This window comes from Triticum aestivum, chromosome 7B (genome assembly GCF_018294505.1).
Source record: "Triticum aestivum cultivar Chinese Spring chromosome 7B, IWGSC CS RefSeq v2.1, whole genome shotgun sequence".
In the NCBI taxonomy this organism is placed as follows: Eukaryota; Viridiplantae; Streptophyta; class Magnoliopsida; order Poales; family Poaceae; genus Triticum; species Triticum aestivum.
The window spans coordinates 68,286,627-68,301,286 of NC_057813.1; the positions used below are offsets into that span (position 1 = coordinate 68,286,627).

Sequence of the window (14,660 nt, forward strand, 5' to 3'; positions counted from 1 at the left end):
GATTTCTTAGATTTCGATCGTTCTTTTTTTTCTAACATTCCGTGTTCTGTGCAGTGACACACATTGCACACTCATCCTCTTAAGCCCGAAATATTCCATGGCCACGTATTTCGACTCGGACCGTAACTCCAAGATAGACTACACAAATGTCAAGAAAGTTCTTGATGATGTTCTCCCCGGCTACACCAAATCTGGAGGCACCTTCACCAGGACTATTCGTAAGTACGGCAAGCACATGTTCTCACACAATACGAAGTTCTGCTGCATCAAGCAGCCGCCTGGCGGTTAGAAGGATGCCTACTACGCCCTCCATCACATGCAGGCGATCGTAAGGGACCATCATCAACTTCTGCTACCAGATAATCTCAAAGATTGGGCCGCGAACTTGTCGGCAATCCAGGACGCGGACCTCAGACAAGAATTCTTTCGCATCTAGTCGGACTTTGCGGACATCATCCATCAAGATGTCCTTCATACATCGGGGCAGTTCTACCTCAGATATCAACCATCCAACAATGAGATAGATGGAATGCTACAAATGCAGGGTGACAACGACCGCGATTTCATGACCATCACGACAGACGGCGGCTTCATCCACGCTCCTGTCTGATGAGTCGAGTCGAAAGTAGTGATGTGTAGTTCTGAAACATTGATTGGCTCATGTTGTAATTAAACTTTAATGAATTCGTATGTCTCTTTGGTTTGGACAGTTGTTCAACTTAGATGTAATCGATGCTATTTATTAGTAGGACCATGAATCGTGCTATTAATGTCTTGCTTTTCTCTTCCGATCCTTTTGTTGCATACTTACATATTGCTTATGTATTGTCTGTTGTTTGGCCTGTGCATAGAGATGCCGTCGTATGTCGTGTACAAGGGTAAGGTTCCCGGAGTCTACGACGACTGGGAGGAGTGTCGGAGACAGGTTCACCGTTTCAGCGGTAACAGTTACAAAGGGTACACCACTAGGGCGGAGGCCGAATCTAGATATGCCCGCTATCTAGCGGGAGAGAGGAGGGAGCGTTGGAGGAACCGGATGAAGACCAGTTTGATCGCGATGATGCTCATCGTGATGACCACAACTCTCTTTTATGTGATGGTAGTTTAGATAATCGATATCGACTTGTAATGTGAAGACAAACTCGATACTCACGGTCTTGAGACTTGTAATGTTTTATCTTTGTTCGGTCTTTTGAATTCGGAGACTAATATGATGAATTGTATTCGGAGACTAATCTTCTATTGTATTCGATGAATCTGATGTTGCTGTGTGCTGCTGTCTATATTCTGTCCAATAATATATTTTGTAACCTGTGCAAAAATCAGAAAAGCAAAAAAAAAACAAATATTCATACTAATGGCGCATCAAGGCAGAGTGCGCCATTAGTATGCCAAAGCACATGGTTACATATGGCCCCCCGGGAGGCATACTAATGGCGCATGGAGTTACATACTAATGGCGCACTGCCAGGTGCGCCATTAGTATGCCAGATACTAATGGCGCACCAGTGGTGCGCCATAAGTAAAAAATTCTGATGGCGTGCTACTAATGGCGCACCGGTAGTGCGCCATTAGTAGGCAAAACCGATGCGCCATTAGTAGGCCTTTTCCTAGTAGTGTGGGGGGGGGGGCAAACCCGACTCGGGATTTTCTATTTCTTCCTCCCTATGGGATGACCTTGACAAGGTTTCTGCCAATGAGAACGAGGCCCTGATGGTTCCTCTGTCGGACTCTGAAATTTGGGACGTCGTACATTTGGCCAACCCCAACTCTGCTTCGGGCCCAGATGGACTCTCTATCCCTTTCTTCAAGAAATTTTGGCCACAGTTGAGGCGGCTGGTTCGCCAGGTTATTCAAGGATTTTGTTTGGGGACTGTTAACATTTCTCGTTTGAATTATGCCGTGATTACCATTATCCCTAAGGTTAAAGGAGTGGAATTGATTTCCCAGTTCAGACCTATTTCCCTGATAAACAACTTTGTGAAGTTCCCTGCTAAGGGTTTTGCGACCCGGCTTTCCCCTATTGCTCATAGAACGATTAGTCCTTTCCAATATGTCTTCATCAAAGGTCGTTCCATTCTTGACAAGATTCTTTGTCTTCATGAGATCGTGCATGACCTAAAGCTTCGCAATTCTTAAGCGGTTATCCTCAAGTTGGACTTTGAGAAAGCTTATGACTCGGTCAACTGGCCTTTCTTGAGCAAGGTTCTCCTTGCTAAGGGCTTCGAGGGTGCTTACGTGCATAGGATCATGTAGCTGGTCTCCGGGGCCCACACTGCAACTTCTGTTAATGGTCATGTTAGCAATTTCTTCGTGAACAGTAGAGGCCTGCGGCAAGGTGACCCTGCTTCTCCTATCTTGTTCAACTTCGTTGCTGATGCCTTCTCTCGGATCCTATCCCTTGCTGCCGCCCATGGTCATATCACCCCTGTAATTTCACACCTCATCCCGGATGGAGTCACACATCTCCAATACGCCGATGATACTATCATTCTGGTCGATCTCAATGAGTCTTGCATCACTGACCTTAAGTTTATTTTCCTTTGTTTTGAGGCTGTGTCTGGGCTCAAAATTAATTTTTCTAAAAGCAAAGTCATTGTCACTGGCGTGGACAATGCTGAGGCCCTGAGAGTGGCCTGCCTCCTCAATTGTACTCTCAGGTCTTTCCCTTTCAAATATCTGGGCCTCCCGATTTCCCCTACTGTGCTCCACGCAAAGGCTTTTGCTCCGGCTGTTGCTAAGGTTGGCAATAGGGTGTTCCCCTGGTGTGGGAGATACAACACCAACGTTGGTGAAATGACGTTGATTAATGCGTGCTTATCCTCTCTTCCTATGTTCATATGGGCTGCTCCCTCCTCTCTGCCAGTACCCACGTAGGTTTTGATAAGCATAGAGGTGCGTTTATTAGAATGCGGCAGATAATCGGCGTAAATACAGGCTTGTGAAATGGCAGCTCATGTGTAGGCCTAAAAACGAAGGGGGTTTGGGGATCATCAACACGGCCGTGATGAACAAATGCCTCCTGGTTAAGTGGTGGTGGAAAATTATGTCAAATGGGGTCGATTCGCTTTGGTATTCTATTCTTAAAGCCAAGTATTTCCCTTTCTCCAGTACTCTGTTCGCTTCAGCCAGGCCTGGCTCGCAATTCTGGAAAGACCTGATCCATGTGCGCCGTTATTTTTAGCTCATGTCAAGTTCGTTGTTGGCAACGGCTCCTCCGTTCGTTTTTGGCTTGATTGGTGGTGCGGACACTCACCCCTCTCTGTGAGCTTCCCTACTTTGTTTTCCTTCTGCCCCAACCCGAGTATCTCCATCGCGGAGCTGGCGGCTAATAATTGGGGCCTTCCCTTCCGGCGTATCTTATCGCTTGAAGAGTTGGAAGACTGGGAAAGGCTCTCTGCCTTCTTCCCCCAGCTCTCGGCGGTTCTGGACTCGGTGGTTTGGCCTCTCACTTTGTTTGGGCAATTTTCGGTTAAATCTTTGTACTCTAAGCTGATCGGTGGTTCTATCACCAACAGATTCTCCCCTGTATGGAGGGCACGCGTCCCACCAAACATTAAAATCTTTCTCTGGCAGGCCTTCAGAGGTTGTCTCCCCGCGGCTGATCAAATCCGCAAAAGAAATGACCCGGGCTCGGAGTTTTGCTTCCTTTGTGGTTCTGTGGAAGATACGAAACATATTTTATTTAACTGTGTGCTTGTTAAGCTTGTGTGGAGCTGCGCAAGATCTTGGCTCCATGTTCCCTAGGACCCGGCCTCCTTTTCCAAGCTGAAAGGCCTGGCCAACTCTTTGGCAGACGTTACAAAAAGGGTCGTTTGGGTCGATATGGGTGCTATTTGCTGGCCGCTATGGACTATTAGGAACAAATTTACTATTGAGCATGTTTTTCCTGCTAAACCTGCTGACAGCTTATTTAAAATGTGCATTCTCTTGCAGCAGTGGAGATCATTGACTAAACATGAGGATCGGGATGCTCTTGGCTTCGGCGGCGGTTCTATCCAGGCAGGAGTATGTCCCCTAGATGTCTTTTGGAGCTTCTTCGACTAGTTGTTGGCTATGTCATCTTCTCTTCTCCGGCCTGCGTGCCGTGTGCTGGCCGGGTGCCATGTACTTCGTAGACTTTCGCTGTCGCTGGTTTGGGTCTGAGCGTGCCCTAGCGTGGGTCAAACTATGCTGATTCTGGGATTTGGCTTTGTGGATGTATGCTTGTTGACTCTGCCTAGTGGCTTTATTTATAAAGTCGGGCGTATGCCTTTTCTCTAAAAATGAAGAATGGCAAGCCTGTGCCTACACCTTTATTTTCCTCACAAAAAATCTTAGCATATGAAGGAAGCCACTTCAGGAGGAAGAAGGCAGAAGATACATGAGTACTATGGGAACATTATAGTACTTGACTCTCACACGCCTAGATATTTCATTTGATGTTAACAAGATTTGTCAATATATGCATGTGCCTACTAATGCACATTTTGGACGGCTGTCAAAAGAATTGTAAGATATGTAAACATACTATGGGGATAGGTCTTCACTTCAGATGTTCTAACTCCACTCTTGTAAGTGGATTTTCCGATATTTATTGGACAGGTTGTAGTAATGATAGAAAGTCAACTGGAGGCTTTGCAGTATTTTTTAGTCCTAACCTTGTTTTTTGGAGTGCCAGAAAACAAGCCATTGTGTCAAGGTCAAGCACAAAAGCTGAGTATAAATCTTTGACGAATGCCACTGCAGAAATCATTTGGGTGGAGTCACTACCTAAAGAAATAGGAATTAAGCAAAATCACATCTCATGTTTGTGGTTTGATAATTTGGGAGCAACAGTTTTATTTGCAAGTCTAGTGTTTTATGCTAGAACCAAGCATGAAGAAATTGGTTTTCACTTTGTTTGAGAAAGAGTTACAGAAAAAAAAAACTTGAAATACGGTTCATGCCTTCCAAGGATCAAGTGGTCGATGTCTTCACCAAGGCACTACTAGCAAAACCATTTGGAGAATTCAAGAATAATCTTAACATAGGATAGCTGAGATTAAGGGAGGGTGTTAGACAATACGTCATATTTTATGTTGTAATCTCAACTACCTCTCTCTCGTAGCTATCCAGAACTCCATTGTAACAACTGAATCCTAGCGAACAGGTAAGCCACGACAAAGACTCTTTTGCCTCACATCAATATAAACCTCACACGGCTCCTCATTGAGGAGTAGGAACGCTTCCCCAATTTTACAGATAAATCGGGATATTTTTCTTATCTCTGATTCAAGTAGAAATACAAATGTGAAAAGGCACTGGAGCAAAACAACAGTACATGGTATTCTTGCAATCCCTGATGCCTCTTATTCTTAATCTTGCAACTTCTACTGTCACATTCTATGATATCCAGATATCAGACATCATTACGAAAAAACAAATGAATGTACTCCCTTCGTAAAGAAATATAAGAGTGTTAAGATCAATAAAGTAGTGATCTAAACGCTCTTATATTTCCTTATAGAGGGAGTATTTCACTACCTACCCCAGCTTCTCTATTCCAACTTTTATGCAGGGTGGCTATGGCTTCCACCGAGCATACACCAACTAATTTACTCTGAATTCATTGCTGGGACAAAGTAGCAAGAGAACTTAACTAGCGAGCCGTAGACTAGTAGTATCCTAATCCACTGACATATGTAGGTGCATGCCACGGCTATTACTAACTCAACAACATGGTTTGTCAGAGCATGTTTGCAGCATCTCATGAGCTATGATAGAAAATGTGAAACTGGAAATTACACTTTCAACTAAATGCCAAGAGGGGTCACCAAGTAAACAGTAATAACAAAACTAGCAAGGAGATGGGTACTCTTTCCTAAGAACTCTCTAAGAAGGCACAGTCTACTTGGCTATGATTATGCAAACTAGCCCTACTTGTCCATAGGGCTGTATAGAGAAATTTCATACCAACCTTCGATCAATGCATGGAGAAACAAAAATGACGTTTAGGTTAGGTCAATCTTGCGTTCAAGTCGTCGAGCAAGATCCCTCTTCCACCTCCGATGATCAGTAGAAACCCAAATCCTTAGCTAGTCTTGAGTGTTGACTTGCTCCTCTCCCCATAGCGCTCCGCTCCCCCTAGCGTTCCGCTCCGCGCCGGCGGCCACTCTGGCACCGGCGGCCACCTAAAGCGCCGCCCTCCACTCCGGCGGCGGCGCCCACCTCTCCGAGGGGCCATGGCCTCTAGGGTCTCCCTCTCTGGTTCGTTCTCTTCGGAGTCTGATGCTCCTCTGCCCCCTCCGCCCCGTGTGGAGCCCCCTCCCTCCTCTCCCCCCGCGCCACCGCGGTCGCAGCTTCGCTCCACCATCGTCATTCCGCGGGTCCTGGGCACCCCTTTTGGGCCGGTGGTGCAGGGCGGCGCGGTGGGGCCTTCTCGTGCTCCGGCGCCGTGTCCGGCGCATGGTGGATGGCAGACCCAGATGCCACGGCGCCCGCGCGTGCCGCAGACTCGTGCCCAGCGCCTGCCGCGTCGGCGGCATGAGGGGCGGAGGCGCATCCTCACGGCGGCTCGTCCTCCCCCTACCTCCAGGCTTCGGCGGAACTGTACCGCTGCTGCTACAACTGCGGCAGCGATGGCCATATCTCCAGGGAGTGCATGAACCCCACACTCTGCGTTCGTTGCCATGGGCCTGGCCACACCTCGCGGGGCTGTACTCGTCGGCACAGCCCGTCTCTGGTGGAGCACCCGCCTCGCCCGCCGCCTGCTCTGCGGCCTCGGGCTGCGGATGGCCTGCGCTCGGCGTCGCCGGCTCCGCCTCTGCGCTCGCCCGTGGTCCTGCCGCCCCCGCCGCCAGGTCCTCCGCCGCCGGGCGCGGTGCGCCTTTGGAGCCAGGTGGTGCGGGATCCGCCCGTGGTGCGGCCGCCGTCGGGGGGTGGGTCCGCAGGTCCGGCGTTCTCGGCGCCTTTCGACTCGTTGGACGGCCAGCCATCTCGGCCGGAGGGCTGCTGCGAGGAGGAGGTGGAGGTGTGCTTCCTGGAGGCTGCAGAGGACACGCGTTCGCTCGAGGCGGAGCTGGCAAGGGGCGTGCTGGTCACCGTCGTCGGCACCAGGCCAGTGGTGGATGTGGACGCGGCGGCGTCCGCGATGCATGCCGCATTTGGCGTTGGCCCAACGGAGATGTCAATTCGGCGGTTTTTCCCTGAGGACTTCCTCGTGCTCTGCCATGACGGTGCCCTTCGGGAGCGCATGGTGCGCGCCGGGCACATTAAGGCGACGTGGTTCGAGCTGTCTCTGCAGCCATGGATCCGGCAGGCTCAGGCGACGGCCGCGTCCTTGCCGTACCTCATTCCGATCTCGCTCCGGGGTGTGCCGGCGCACGCCTGGTGCCGGCGGACTACAAGTGTGATCTTGCGCGGATTGGGCTACGTCGTCGGCGTCGATGAAGATACCGCTAGCAGGGTGGACATGGCTGATTTCAGGGTGTGGTTACGCATGGACCGGCCCAGGCGGATTCCCTGACGGCGTCTTCTCTACATCGATGAGCCCCGGCGCATGCTCTGGTCAGAGGCGGACGGAGGATGGCCGGTGGCCGGGCGCTGCTCAAGCGCGTTCTGGTACCCCGTTGAGATCTCGGTGCTGTCGGGCGTTCTGGTGGATGATGGTGGGGCGGCGCCCCCGCCGCAGCCACCGCCTCCCTCCCCGCCCACCGGCGACGATGGCCACGGCGGGGGGTCCTCTGGAGGCTCAGGTGGGGGAGGCCCCTCTCGCCGTGTTCAGGGGCCCGGTGGTGGATCGGTGCACACGGTGGAGTCCTCGACGGCGGCGCCACCGCCGGCGAGCGCACGCATGTGCGCTCAATCCGTGCTGGTCCCGATGGGCCCAGTGGTCAACAGCAGTCGAGAAGCTGGCGTTAGGGGATCATTGGTGGGTCCGGTGGATCACCCTTTTGGCAGGGATAGGCCTGGGGCCGCCAGCTGGGCCGACACGCAGGTGGCGTCTTGTGCTGCCTCGGGCGCGGCGCAGCAAACCGTTGGTTCCCCCCTCCCCTCGGTGCAACTGGCCAGATGGCGACAAGGCATGGGGAGGGGACAGAGCGCTTTGCAGGCGGCTGGGCCAGGCGCGTCGGGGCTGATGCCTTCTGATGGGCAGGCTTTTGAACACTTGGTCCGGATTGGTGGGTTGCTAATCCCCCTACAGTACCGGACCACGGAGGATCAAGATTCTGTTGAGGATGGTGCGGCTGTGCAGCCGCTGTCATTTTCATGCACGGTCTCTGAGGGCATTGGTCAGGTGGAGGCTTGGGAGACTTTCCAGGTCAGATTGTTGGATCATGAGAGCAGCCCGATTCGCCCGACAGGGCCATGCACGCCTTCGGTGCCTATTCTGTCGGTCCAGCGGGGGGACGAGGATGGCCAGGCCCAGGTTCCCACGCCATGCCCACCTGGGATCGGGGAGCCAGTGGCCCCAAAGGAAGTGGGCCATGTCCTGGCGCCAGATCCAAGGCCATGCAGCCCAGTAGCCATGTAGAACACCAGCGGCGCCAGATCCAAGGCCATCACTACAAGGATTCAGGTCTATCGCAACAAAATCGTTTGTCGCAATACATGCGGATTTGTGGCAATAGGTACCTTTTGCCACGAAACGACTTTCGTTGGCAGCCGTTGCAATTGGACGCATGGTAATAGGTTATCGCCACGAAAAAGCAATTGTGGCAATAAAACTGCGCTTTTGCAACAGCCATGTGGAAAGTTGCCACATTTTTTCCCGTGGCAGCACTCAGTTGATGCCACAATTTGGTTTGTGGAGATAGCTTTAATGCAACATGTAACAAATCATGGCGACTGATAGCTCGTGGCAATAGACATTTGTGGCAACAACCTATGCCAACAACGCTTGTTTCGTGGCGCACACTCTTCCGTGGCAATAGTTAATCGTGGCAAGAAACTATGACAACAATCCTTCTTTCATGGCATTAGCATTTTGCCACGATCTGCTACGATTGTGGCATTAACTTATGGCAACAAACATTCCAATCATCGTAACAAGAAGTTGCAACATTTAATTTGTTTCGTGGCAATACTCTATTTCAACGAAACTTAGTTTGGTGGCGCCAAACAGTAATCACAACCAAAAGTGGGTTGTCGCAATAGCCTATAGTAACCATAAAAAAATAGAAGCATTCAATTACAATACTCAAAACCATACATATAATATGCAGATTCATAAAAATCATAATTCTCACAGTAAATATCCATCAAATGAAACTCAAATATAATTTAGCCATCCTAATTAAGTGCCAAGACTAAACTGCCCGTGATCTAAAGTCAAGTCCATCTAGTTCTTTGGATCATGCAACAAAGTAAAGCGGACAAGCAAATGAAATGACCGGACATTTCTACCCTTGATACATGAATTTGAATTCTGCTAAACTAGTTCGTCGTCTGCGCCGTGATCCAGCTGATCGGTCACCACGGCCGTGATCTGACATCGTCTCTGCTCCAGCATCTGGCTCATCCCTCGCACTCCGGCATGTGGTCGCCGAGCACCGCATACCATCTGCTCCAGCTCAGAGTATCCACTTGCTTCCGCCCCAGCACCCCATCGTTAAGCACCGCGTTGCCTCTACCACAATAGAATCAACCAACAACAGAGAGTGAGCAGTGAGTAGTGAATCCAAGCAAAAATAGAGAGTAAGCAAATAAGCAATGATAATGGCGTGCATGATTTCAGGCCATAATGTAGATGAAAATTGGCACTGACTTTGCGATGCCTAATTCAAGGGAAAGAATAGTGCAATACGAATATAAGGAGTTTCTTCAGATAGAGCGAACATCACAAATTCACAATGCATAGTCGTACTCCACACAAATAGTGAAAAACTTAGTTAGCAAGATGAGTGTACCTTCAGTCAAAGAAAAAACAGTAAAAAAAGGGTACCTTCAGTGACCGTACCTCATCCTTTAACTTACTGTTTTTCTGAACCAGTCTCGTAGGTGTCCTACAAAATGCAGGTTTTTCAGAAATAAATAAGACTAGATACAGATAACATAACCTCGCTGCTGAATGGATCCACAAATAAAGCATTGCTTGCCAAAATCCATGTACAGGACAAGCTGTTATGAAACTAAGTTCAGAAAAATAACGGTTGGTGTGACACATAAAAGGATCAAGGCTGCAATTGTATATCAGCAGTTGCTACTTGTAAGAGTAGATGATCACAAAGACAACCTCCCTGTGCTAGCCACAGGTATTTAGTTTATAAAAGAGAGTACATGGTAAGCACTTCCATTTCAAAAAAAAAAACATGGTAAGCAATTCAAGGATTTCAAGCTCCAGGAAAAAATTTAACAGCATGTCCATCTCCAGCAGCAGCATCATAATCCGACAATGAGCTACAAATGAATCAAGAAAATTTGATCATCTTCTAAATATGATAATTATCTAACACAGGGATATCTAAACTGCCATCATTAACATAGTAGTAATAGAAACTAATACACATGGTTTGAATATATGTTCACATACAGGAGCTCAGCACACATGAACCAGTCACAGAAACTAATGTTAAAGGAAAATAGAGTACCTATTGATTTCATATTTCGCTCATATGAACCCGCCGCCTGGGGCCTAACATTGACCCAATAACCTGTGATGATCTGTAACAGAAAGAAAAGAAAATTTTCTTAGCACAGTTCACTGCAAATGACAATGTGCTAACATAAATTATGTAATACAGTGTTCAAAACATATCTAGATATCATCCACCGAGCTGACTGTGTATGACAGTCATAATCTAAAATGATGACTGGCAAAAAAACAAGAATACTTCAAGTGTTAAGATATATAGATATCATATAAATTAAGATGCTTGGCTGCAGCATATAAATTAAATCACAGACATCTAGTGTACTAGTAGCAGCAGCCAACAAAAAAAGATCCATCATATGAATCGATCTTGCTTGTATGTATCGTCCGGCTAGAAGACACACATGTTTGCATATGAAATATACTAACCAACACTGATCAGCACTTGCAATCATATTGTATGTGGCTGAAAAGAATCCCAATCCATCTCATGGAATTTTACTAGCAACTTCCGTGATGCATCACATGCGAAGGGATTGCAGCATCCTGGGCAGGCATGCATCAAATGCATAGGCATGGCTCAAGGCCCCGACGGCACTCGGCCATAGGTCTTTGCCGGCCGGCTGGCCGATCAGGTTACAATACAGAAAATTCGGAATTGAGAATACGTATGAGAATCGACCATCACATCGAATCGAGTTCATCTCATGAATTAACATAAATAATTGGTGGGTAGGTACTCACGCGGACGGGCATGGGATGCATCCAGACGAACATAGCAGATCTCATGGAGAAAAAACCAACATGTAGGATAATATTCAGCTTGAATCATCTGGACGGAGCAAACATGCGTAATCACGATCTAGAAACCTCCGGACAAGCAACCAATACACGAAGAGTATCCAGTACGACAATACGACAAAGTTTCGTATAGGATGTTCTTACCTTGCGGCCGGTGGCGCCGTTCTCTCTAAGGTAGGTGGCGGCGTTCTCGCGGGTGAGGCCGGCGGTTCAGATCCCGTCGGTGAGGAGGGGAACGGCGTTCGCGCGGCCTGGGGCGCGGAGGAGAAGGCCGCGATAGAGGCGGCGAGCAGAATCCCGTAGATGACGACGAGGAGGAGGCGGAGTACGACCTGGCTGGGGCGGGTGGATCGGATGACCGGGACCTCCGATTCCGATCTGCTGTGGCTAGAAAGGGGGAAGAGGAGCAGGAGATAATATGGGGGGGAGGGGCGAACTGCTACGCGCGCGATTAAGGTAGAAAATTTTAGTGACCGACCGGTGGGGCAGGACGCCAAAAATTGGAGAAGTGGAGGGAATTATGTGTTTTGGTGGAGGGAATTTTTTTGCCATAAACCAAATGTACTTAATAGAATATTTTTCCTGCACGAAACAACTATTCACTCTATTTTTTTTTAGAAAACTAGAGTGAATAGTTGTTTCATGCAGGAAAAATATTCTATTAAATACATTTGGTTTAAAATATAGGGAATTACTTTCAAAAATTGAAAGCTCGTTTTTTTACTATCATCAATATGAATTTTTCCATCTCATCAAGACAAAAACAAAAATTCGATCATATTGCTCCGAGCAAGGTTTTTCCAGTCGCGACTCAAAAGTGTCTAGAATACCCAGCGACTCACTGTATATTCGACCAAAATCATTGTATAGGTTCGCAAGTCGCCTGATTACTCGCGAGTCGCCCTGATTTTGAGAAAACGACTTGGTGCTTAGTCGGTGACTAATCAACATCTCAAAAACCATGGTTCCAAGGTCAGATCCAGATTAATGATAAAACTACAAAATAACGTCAATCCGAGTTCATATAGTCAACATTGATAGCGAGATTACTGATTTTTGTTGTGCTCTGACCATGGTAAAAAAGAAGCACGATGATATCAGACTGAAAAGCCAACAACATGAAAGGTGTTTGTCTTATCAAGAGAAACACACTTAATCTCTGGATCATGTCAATTTAAGGTTTACTTCATAATTGACACTGACACGAGAAGATGGCGGTGGCGTGGGATCTTCTCGCGGTGACGATGGATCCTCGTGTCGATGTAATGTGCTACTTTGGTTCTTCAATCGCTGTCACGTGGGCTCGTGTTAGGAGAAAAGGCAGTATCGGGAGGAGGGGACGAAATCGTTTACCAAATAGATGGTTGATATGCGTATGATGAACATGCCCTATGGTTATATCAGACAAACGATTTATGGGATCTTAGAGACATATGGACGCAGAACCTACAGGTCCCATAGATCCTATTCTCAGGGATTCTTTATAAAAAATAATGTTATACGTTGATATTGACAATAACAACGGTGCATGACATAGTTTGTTCAAATGTGTCAATATCGTGCATATTTGATGCTGAACAATATTGCCGAAGAATTTTCCAGTTTCATTGAATTTTTTATTTTTTGCTTGTGAAAAATGTTTTTTAACGTACCAAATATTTGTTGTTGCAAATTTGGACCACACAAATTTTAAAAATATTACACCACATTTAATGAACAAATAATTAAATATTGTGTGGCAAAAGGTTTCAATCCACTTCTCGTCAAAACAAATTTTTACTGATTCAACTGGAAGCCGGTCAAAAATTTCAAGACTGAAATTTTAAAAAGAAATATGTTGAGAACCGCTTATCCAAATTACGAACCGCTTATCCAAACTTCAAAAAACGAAAACATGAACATTTTTTTGAAACGGGAACATTATTTGAAAAGTTGTGAAATTTTGGAGCAGAAATCATTTCAAACTTTTTTTGAGAGAACACAAACAATTTTTTGAACAAGCGAACATTTTTTTAAAATGTATGCGAACATATTTATTTTTTTTTGAAAAAAATGACCGTGTTGGACCTTTTATTATTTTTAGAATCAAGAACATTTTTTGAAAATCACGAACATTTTTTTAATGCCCGAACATTTTCTGAAAAGCTGCGAAAATTTTGAACAAAAGCATTCGCAACATTTTATATAAACATGAACATTTTTTGACAATTGTGAACATCTTTCGAATTTATGAACATTTTTTGAAAACGACCATTTTTTAAATTTTGAACATTTTATAAAGGCAAGAACATTTTTAAAATCTAAGAATAATTTTGAACATGAACTTAGTTTAAAAAAGATAAAATAACCTTGAAAAGGAAAAAAGAAAAAAGTAACAGAAAACGAAAAAAAACAAAAGAAAAAAAGGAGGAGAAAGAAACAAAAACAAAAAAACAAAAGAAAGAGAAAACCAGTAAAAAAACAAAAAACCGGTTCAGGGAACCTTCCAGAAGGTTCCCAAAACCGGCTGGCTGTTGCGACTGTACACTCAATAACTGGGCCGGCCCATCGCGTCGCTGCTCGGTCCCTCGCGTATGCGAAGGGCCGGCAGTTTGACGCAAAGAGCGTCAAATAGGATTTCCCCTCCAGGAGGAAGACAATCAGGAACGCTTCGGCTGGATCGATTCGGCCTGGTGGGCTGGAAATAGGAGCAGCCCAAACGTAAAGAAAAATGAATGAAAGAAAAAACAGGTGGTCAGGCCCATTCGAGTGTAAGATAGGAAACATATGGGTAATATTGGGCCCAAAACGATTTCTGGATTTGTAAACTATATTTTTATATTCCAATTAAAAAACTATATTTCTATTTATTAAATACAGGAAAATGAACGTGGCATATATAATTGCCAAATATTTTCCAAAAACAAGAAAATCCTATAGAACAAAATAATATTTATAATGGGCTTAGTAATTATACTTTGTAACCAAGCTAGAAAATAGTTTTGTTTACGAAAATGCATATAGGTCTTAATAAACCAATAAAAATATTTAGAGGATTTATTAAATCCTATGAGTTTTTGGGAAGATAAATATGCAAAATGGTACATTTAAATCGTTTCCAAAGTATTATATTGAGAATGTCATGTTATTCTCTTATCTCTATTTTTATTCATTTTTCTTGAAATGGATTTAAATATATGAAGAATCCAAAGACACATTTAATAGATCGTCTGAACCTTAATCTGCATCACAGAGGCACGTGAGTTCAAATCCCCTGGAGGCTGAAGGCTTCACTTTTTTTTGGTTTACTGTTAACCTCGTGGCTACA

The 14,660-nt window shown here is 46.1% G+C and overlaps 1 long non-coding RNA gene across 3 annotated transcripts; it reads right to left on the minus strand.

The window, feature by feature from the left end:
* Positions 1 to 9,146: 9,146 nt before the first annotated feature.
* LOC123162974 (uncharacterized) lies at positions 9,147 to 11,774 on the minus strand. Of its 3 annotated transcripts, XR_006481613.1 has the most exons (4): positions 11,498 to 11,774; positions 11,297 to 11,384; positions 10,551 to 10,623; positions 9,147 to 10,359 (listed from the first exon to the last, which is right to left on the minus strand). It is a non-coding gene; the product is annotated as an uncharacterized lncRNA (long non-coding RNA). The 3 variants fall into 3 exon arrangements; XR_006481612.1 differs by having other exon boundaries at positions 9,147 to 10,623; XR_006481615.1 differs by lacking the exon at positions 11,297 to 11,384 and having other exon boundaries at positions 9,147 to 10,623.
* Positions 11,775 to 14,660: the final 2,886 nt, after the last annotated feature.